The sequence below is a fragment of the Neopsephotus bourkii genome, unplaced genomic scaffold (genome assembly GCF_033783945.1).
Source record: "Neopsephotus bourkii isolate Nb327-2 ecotype Australia unplaced genomic scaffold, CSIRO-AGI_Nbou_v1 NB_1375, whole genome shotgun sequence".
Lineage (NCBI taxonomy): Eukaryota > Metazoa > Chordata > Aves > Psittaciformes > Psittacidae > Neopsephotus > Neopsephotus bourkii.
Window position 1 is genome coordinate 557235 of NW_026901854.1, and position 8152 is coordinate 565386.

An 8152-nucleotide genomic window follows, 5' to 3' on the forward strand; every position below is an offset into this window, starting at 1 on the left:
GCGCTCCCCGCCCGCTGATCCCGTCAGGCCGTTGCGGGTCCGCCGACTCCGCAGCAAGCCCTCTCCGGCGGCGGCCGCTCGCACTTCGCCCCAACGGCGAGGGTAAACCGCGCCCTCGGGCAGGAGCGGCTGAGGGAGCCCCCGCTCCCCGTGCCCAGAGGCTCCCCCGGGGACAGTACGGGATTAGCTCCGCATCTCCCCTACCCCAGCCGCTCCTGTAAGCTCACCTCAGCCCGCGCCCCCTCAGGGACCGCGCCCCACCTGCCCGCAAGGCGCTGCCCGTGACGTCATGGAAACACCCCCTACCCGGCGGGCGGGCGGGAATAGCACGCCCTTAGCATGCAGGGGGCGGGGGAAAGGGTGAGCAGGCGCTTCCTATTGGCCTGCGCTCTGCCAATCAAGCGCGGCGGGCCCGCCCCCGGCCCCGCTCGTGGACGTTCCCCAGAAGGCGAAGCGGGGAGAGGTGCTGGTGTGCGCGCCGCCGCCAGGGCCGGCGCAGGTGGAGCGGGCGGCTCTTTATGCTTGCGGTTGTCGCTGCTGTCCGACTCCTTCCTCCCGGCTGCGGGGCGCAGCTGCCCGGGGGCTATGGCGGAGGCGCCCGGCGGGCGGTAGCTCGGCAGGTGAGGAGCTCAGGTGGGAAGCGGCGTGGCAGGGCGTATCCCCCGGGTGGGGTGGCGGTGGTTGTGCCTCCCCTCGCTGAGGTGCTGGTGCTGCACGGCAGTAAAGTGTCCTTTTACCTCATGGAAGGCACCGTTCTCACCCGGTTCGCACCGAGGGCGCCGGCGGGCCGGGCAGTGGGCGGGCTGGCGGCGGTTGCCGTTGCAGCGCTTTACTCTCCCGCCGAGCCCCTCCAGCGGCCGTCGGGAGTCCCGCGGTTACAGCCCCGCACGGCTGTTGAGGAGCGGCCGCCAACTTAGAACACCTTTTCCTGCTTCGGAAGGGTGCTGCTGAGGGCTGCCCCCTTCGTGTGACTCCCGCTGTGCACCGTGTGGCACCGGGACGGAGCGGATTCCGGATTAGCTGTGATACCCCTGGCACCAAGAAGTGGCTTTCCTGGAGGGAAGGGGCGAGGGCAGGGCTCCCCCCCTTTCTGTGTGCTCTGGGGAACGGAGCTGTCTGTAAGCGTAACTTGGGAAATGTTGGGCATGTTTGCAGAGCCGTCACTCTCGTCTCGGTCTGTGGCTCTGTGTGTGCGTGCAAAGTAAAAAACGCCACCGTTTTAGTTAGTTATTTCCTTTCCTTGCGCACATTTTAAAGAAAATAGGTTAATTAAGTCTAGCCGCTTCAGTTTCAAGGTTGATTTAGTTTTCATTTGAGGACAAATTAGGTATTAAGAGCATTTAAATACTCCCATTACTCGAGAGCTGCTTGGTGCGGTTCACTGGCACTTGCTGATTTATTTTTATGAGGGAGGTTATCTGGAATGGCTAGAGAAAAGGGCGTTTAACAAATTCACTTTGCCTTGTAAGGTAATTTGTGTGCCTTACGTTTTTGTCCTGGGCCTCTAATGCCAGTAGTAGTGTTTTTCCTTCTGCACTATATTGAGAAGGGACGCAGGGAGCACTTGGTTGTTGCTTCATCTCTTGACTTTCATCGATTAATGATAGAGTTCAGAATGTTTCACTCTAGTTAATTTCAACAGTGCTTGTAAGTCTGGTTTCAGTATTCAAAGCAGGTGCTTTCATGGTCTTTTTCTGTAAAGCCATAGATAACAACAATTTTAATTTCTGTGAGCTTTGTTTTTTATTATTGAAAACGTAAAAGGAAAATAAATCTGAAATAACACTCCCTAGGGTATAGTCCCAATAGATTAAGCTAAATATTTTCTGCTTTGGCTCTTAGTCTTATTTCCAAAGCAATAGCATTCGCAATTCATTATTCTTTTTTCTTTACCCTGATATCCCCCTACCCACGCATAGGGTTAGGCCTGTTTATTTCCTCTCTTGCCATTTTCTGTAATATCTAGGTTGTTTTAGGGATTGGAGATGCTCTCTGTGTATGAGTGTGCACTGAACAGTTGTGGTTGAATGAAATTACTAGCATGTTCACCAAGGGCAGGAAGTGATGGTGAGACTCAGTTATTGCAACATTGCATGTGTGGCTGGCTCAGACACTTTTGCAAATGTCAGCATACTGTATTTTATACAAAACCTTATTTATTTTAGTAGCTGTGTGTATGCCATTGTAAAGAATATTGGATCTAGTTCAAACCTCATCTGTTACAAACAGATGCATGTCACTCTAACAGCCTTTCCTTTATTTGTTGCATTCTGAAGGTCTTGTTACATGCTGTGTAGAAGTAGGGTGAAATAGGCCATTACTCTGGCAGTCTTGGATCTTATGGTTTCTTGCTGAGAAATTGAATTTCCAGTTGCTATAAACAGTGCTTTTAGCTACAAAATGAGGAAAGCCTTCCCACTGAAAGGAAACTCGTACATGAATTGCTGATATGTTTTAGGCTTAAATCTAATTTGTTGTAATGTGCATTTTAAAAAGATGCAGTGATGAATGAGGCAGCAGAATACGTGACTGTGCAGACATGAGGTACTTTTATATGTGAGAAGCAGCCTAGTATTTATATCAGCATATTTTGATCTTATTGAAGTCAGTCTCAATTGATTTCAGTTAAGATTTGACTCACCAAAGGCTCAAAGTTTTGCTGGTAAAAGGCTGAGGGACAGACACTGTGGTATACCACTACTAAGGTAGCTGAAGAAACTTCTAGGAGAATCTAATTGCCTTTTCCTGTATCATGTTTCAGATAATAGGTTGCAGATATTGTGAGTTCTGGCAAACAGCTCCCCAGACTGGGACTAATGTTTCTGTTACAAAATTTACCCAGCTCTGCTTTTTGAGATTTGCGTGTCTGTCTTGTGCGTTTGGGGTTGTGTTCAAGCAGTATACTTTGGGGGACAGACTTTGGTTTTGGTTTCCTGAATCTGTCAGTTGTGGTACAAGTATGTAAATTCTTGAATGTTATGCCTCAAAGCACATGTTACATTGCTCTAGTTTCTCGTTTATCTGAAGGACAAGGAGGTTTTGTGTATTTAACGTTCTGTCCTGTTGTGGGTACTTGTCCTTGTTCTGCTAGTGTAAAACTTATACCCTCAGTGTTAATTACCTTAGGGCAAAGTTTGCTGCCTGTCTTCAAGGTCGAGTGATGTGGGCGTTGATGCTAATGAATATGACAATCTAGGTAAAATTGGAAGCATAATAGCTAAGAAAAGCACAGCTGTGAGTCGGATCCTGAGAGGCAGGATATCCAGAACTCCTCCTCCTTTCAATCTGTTCTAGCTTGTTGCTCATGCGAAGTTCTTGAAGCTGCTTGTGACTTTCATGTAGTGCATATGTTCAGAAATAGCAGATTCTATTATATGAAGTTATGACATGAATTAGCACAGTGTTGCGGTAGTGGTTTTGGAGCTCTGTCGATATGAAACTTATGGCACATTGTTGCAAGTTGCTTGAAATAAATTTGAGGACAGTCTCAGCAGAGGAAGAAAACACAAAACTTGCACAGATTCCTTATGATTTTCTGTATTCAGGTATCTCAATTGAGATAAGTGTTAAATGATGAGACTTGGGTTTTTTTTTAATATGGGTTCAATAGCAATTCTGGTACCTGCCTTGTTAGTCAAAGCAAGTACTCTTACTGAGCACTAGCTGAGACAGAGAAATGTATTCGGCCAGTTCAGCCCAGCGCAGCTCAGCTTCTGCCTGCCTGGTGTGCCAGAGCAGCGCTGACTCAGTGCCAAGCTCCTCAGGGCAGAAGTCACGTGTTGGTGTGTAGCACTGAGCATGGCAGTGCTTAATCCTATTTGTGTCTGGGCACTCTGTGATGCTAACCACAAATGTAAAGACATAGAGTTGAGCCGCTTTTCATGTAGCAGGTGCTGAGCAATTTTTGCAATGCCTGTTTGCTGATGATTGACAGTCTTTGGCTGAAGCTGTTCTAGACATGGCTCTTGAATCTTTTTCTGTAGGAAGTACTGATAAGCGTGACTTGACAGGAATCCCAGTTACGTGCAACAGGAGGAAGTTAAAAGAGTGAGAACTGACTTTCACTGACCTCTAAGCCCTAAGCTAAAGCAGTACATTGAGAATTGCTATGAGTTTCTAGTTCAAGAGATCTCCAAACTTACCAATTGTGTATCTGGCTGTAAGACAGACTGAGATAAAGATAGTGGCTGCCTAATAGCATCTGGTAAGTCACAGAAGGAAAGCTGCAGTTATGATTCTTTATGCATCTCTGCGCACTGCTTTTCAGTTATGTTACAATTTAGACTGAACTTGAAAAATCCTTCCTTTGAACTCACTGAGTAGCATATTAGACAAGCTATGTGTTCCTTGTCTGACCAAGAGGTGGGTATGTATCTGTGTTTCTAGTTTTACCACTTTAAAGTCCAGTTGTTATATTTCAAGTATTTGAACTGAAGAGTCCCTCTTTAGTCTTTAAGTTGTGGGGTTTTGATGGCTGAATCCTATTTAGGTTGGCAAACACAGCTGCTGCCATGTCAACACTTAATTATTTCTTTCTGGATTTCTTTGACACTCATGTTAATATGGGTGTGCAAACACAACTCCCTTTTTTCTGCCTTCCAATGTAATGCATGGATGTGGTATTAAGGAGATTTTTTTTCTTGATTCATCTTTCCGAAATAGCAACTTTTAAAGTGATGGCTTCAGATTCTGCCTGCATGTTGGCTGAGATGAAACCTGAAAAATAATCACAGGAAAAGGTACTATGTGGTGCTGCAGGTGTCATGCATTGCTTGTTCAAAGAACTCTATTCTTTGAACAGAGATGGTAGCAATACAAAATAGTAAAGGTGAGAAACCAATCCTTTTTATACCAGTGTTGATAACTATTCTGTGTTTACTGAAATGATACCTGCTGGATTTCAGTAATGACTTTCTGTTGCCATTAGGAAAACGTGAAGCTTTCTGGCCATTTGCTGTATCCTCTGATTAATGTTTCTAGGGTAGAAGTTTGAAATGTTTCCCTGGCTGAATGTAGTTCATACTCTTTCCTCATCTTAATTTCTGCCAATTTTGTTATCAACACTTGTGATGATACTGCAAAATGTCTATTATCACAAGTGTCATCTCTTATCTGTTATGGCGATAACTTAGGTCACTTTTAGATCAGACTTAATGCCACTTTTTCTTGTGATTCTGGAGGCTTTTCCTATTCACAGTGTATGCATTGTTACTGTTCTGACTTCAGTCTGTTCCATTTTTGTATAGTTGCTGGTGAAAATGATTGAAGCTCCTGGTCTTAATGGTTCCGATAAAGAAGCACTGAGTGGGTATACCTCATTTGCCTTGCATGTTAACTTGTTTCTTCCTGGAGAGTAGCTGACACCACAGAAGAGACAATTTCTAAGCAGCTTGTCAATCACCAAGAGAACTGTGTGTGCAGGAGACTTTAACCTTCTCAGTGTACAAGCCTATCTATGTCATTGTTAATTCTGCTTGTTACAGAAGGTCAAGTCCTGCCCTTCAGGTTTTCGTATGATACAGATTTTGGGCACCACTTTTTTTCCGTCTTGCAAAGCACTTGCATTAAAAAGAGTCTCACTCTCTTCTGAGATAATTGCTTTTCCAGGGTGACTGGAAAAATAGCCTCGAAGAGGGATAGAGTTTATTTGTACTCTTAGTTCCCCAAGTGAAATGTCCAATTCTTATTTTCGCAGGACTTTTGCTGTTCTGTCTGCAGTGACAACAGATAGCTTTGAAACCAGCCGTGATAAGTTTCATTGTCAGGGATTCTGCTGCTTCCTCAGGCTGCGAGGCACAATAGCAGTGTCTCTGCTGAACATGATGCGTAACACATCTTGCTCATGCTGGCATCTGGGACTATGCTGGCTGCAACTGTATTGCTAGAAAAGAAACTTATTTAATACTCTTATAAAATACTGTATTCTGAAGGAGAGTGAATGGTTCTATTGTTTCTTTCTATATCCCTTGCTTGTGACAAACATGAGTGCTGAGATTCCATGGACAAAGCTTTGACAGCATAAACTGTGAATTTAAGTGCAATTTACAATGTGGGGGGGGAGGAGGGAAGAAGTTTCCCTGTGAATGTGTTTCGGTCACTATTTTGTATATCTTAAAAAGAAGCAGTGAGTGTCTGTTACTCTTCTGTAGTACTGCCTGAACACTTTAAAATAACAAAGTGTAAATCATCAGTAGCAACGGGGATCCTGAAGACCTGTTAGTGATTGCTGTTTGCATACGGGGGAGCTGATGAAGCTGGTTCTGAATGATGTGGGCTACCGAGTCTTTGCTAGCTTGTTAAGATGACTATGGTAGGAGTTTGTGGTGCCTTTTTCAGCTTCACTCCCTGTTACCTTGCTGCTTGACAAAGGCAGGCAGGCTGGTACTTGCTGAGAGACCTTTCTACAGTCTGGTAACTGTGTGGGATTTCCCACCTGCAGTTGGATGTATCTGGGTCTGTGCAGCTCAGTGGCACATGACCTCTCAGTTCTTGGGAGCTATGCAGCCATTTAGATAGCAGATGTTCCAAGAACTTGCTAGTCCATATTTTTTTTTAGCAGTGATCTCACCACCTCAAAAGAAGTGGGCTGCCTAGCACTCATCGGCTATTTGGAGCTGGCATTATTGCTGAAAGATTACAAGTCCTTTGCTTTTTAAGTAAACAGTAATGGAATAAAGAAATAAAAATAGCAAGCAAAAGGTGTTACAAAGACAAAAATTCTCCTTAACTTTTGGGGGTGGTTTTGCTAGTAGAGTGGCTAATAAGCTCTGTCTTCTAGCCTGGTGCTATTGTGTCTTGGAAACTTCTCATAACTGCATCTTACTTGCTGTTACTGTTAATAGGGTTAGTTAAATTGCTTAAAGCAGCCATTTTTAGTTTCCTTTAAAGATAACATTCTGATAATGGTTTTGTCATTTGTTAAGATTTGTAACAGGACAGCTCCAGAGGCAGTGGACCCTGAAACATAGGAGGTTCCCTCTGATCATAAGGAAGTACTTTTCTCACTGTGAGCATGATTGAGCACTGGCACAGATTGCCTGGAGATCGTGTGGAAACTCTCTCCTTGGAGATATTCAGAAACTGTCTGGACATGGTCCTGGCCAGGTGTCCCTGCCTGAGCAGGGTGGATGTACCACGTGACCTGCAGAGGTCCCTTCCAACTTCAACCATTCCATGATAATTCTGGTAATGTATTTTGAAGTTTAATGGAGTGCAGCTTTGCTCTTCAAACTCTGTTAGATCTAGAAGTGAGTTTGGAAAAGCCAGCCTGGTGTTTCTCTCCAGTCTTGTCTGGGTCTTAACTGCGTCAGTAAGCAGCCACCTTTCATACAACAGGGTGCACCATTGTTGGAATAGGCTTATTACGGAGGATTGGTTGTGTTTGACAGAATTTGACTTCTAGACATAAAAGAGAACTAGAACTAATGGGGTTATCTAATTTGCCAATACTAAGGTCAGATAACAAGGAATTTATATATGAAGTGGTATAATCTAGGCTAAATTTAGTCCTGTAATTGAACTACAGTAACAACCATGTTTAGGAAGAAGACTTGATATTTGTTTGCTTTCTGATTAAGACCAAACAATGGAAGGAAAAGAATTTAGGTGTTGGTCTGCAGTACTTTGTCATGTTTTGGCAGGAGAGCTACTGTGTTTTAAAAAGTGAATTCAGTATGGTACCCTTACTAGAATCAATAAACGTTATTTATTGAATAAAATGATGGACAGTTAAGATGTGTTGTGGACTTCCATTTCATTTGCCTGCCACTGTGGTATCTGTACCACTGTTAGGATTCACTGAGACTCACTGGGATTTAAATTCCTGACCTTAGTATGAGGGGCAGTTTTACTGTGTTATTATTAACCTTGCATTCAAAAAAACAGATCTGAAATAAAATGTAAAGTTTGGATGTTGAGCGAAATACCATGCCAGAGTGTTGTGTGACTGATTCATGTCTTCCTTAACTGAATGGTCCTGATGTTTTTTTCACTAAGTGACCTAGCTAGGAAGTATCAATTCAAAGCTTTACACTACTGCCACAGCTGTTGAAATTCAGGAAGTGTCAAACCCATTCATTCTTTCCTGTTTAACAAAAAATAAAAGTTGTATCTCTGAGTTTGTTTGCAGATTTGTTACTGTTCTCCAAATCTA

General features: G+C 44.1%; 1 long non-coding RNA gene across 1 annotated transcript; it reads left to right on the forward strand.

Moving 5' to 3' along the window:
* The first annotated feature begins 319 nt into the window (after positions 1-319).
* On the forward strand, positions 320-7732 carry LOC133219766 (uncharacterized). The gene is made up of 3 exons (XR_009727519.1): positions 320-620; positions 6557-6640; positions 6924-7732. It is a non-coding gene; the product is annotated as an uncharacterized LOC133219766 (long non-coding RNA).
* The last annotated feature ends 420 nt before the right edge of the window (positions 7733-8152 follow it).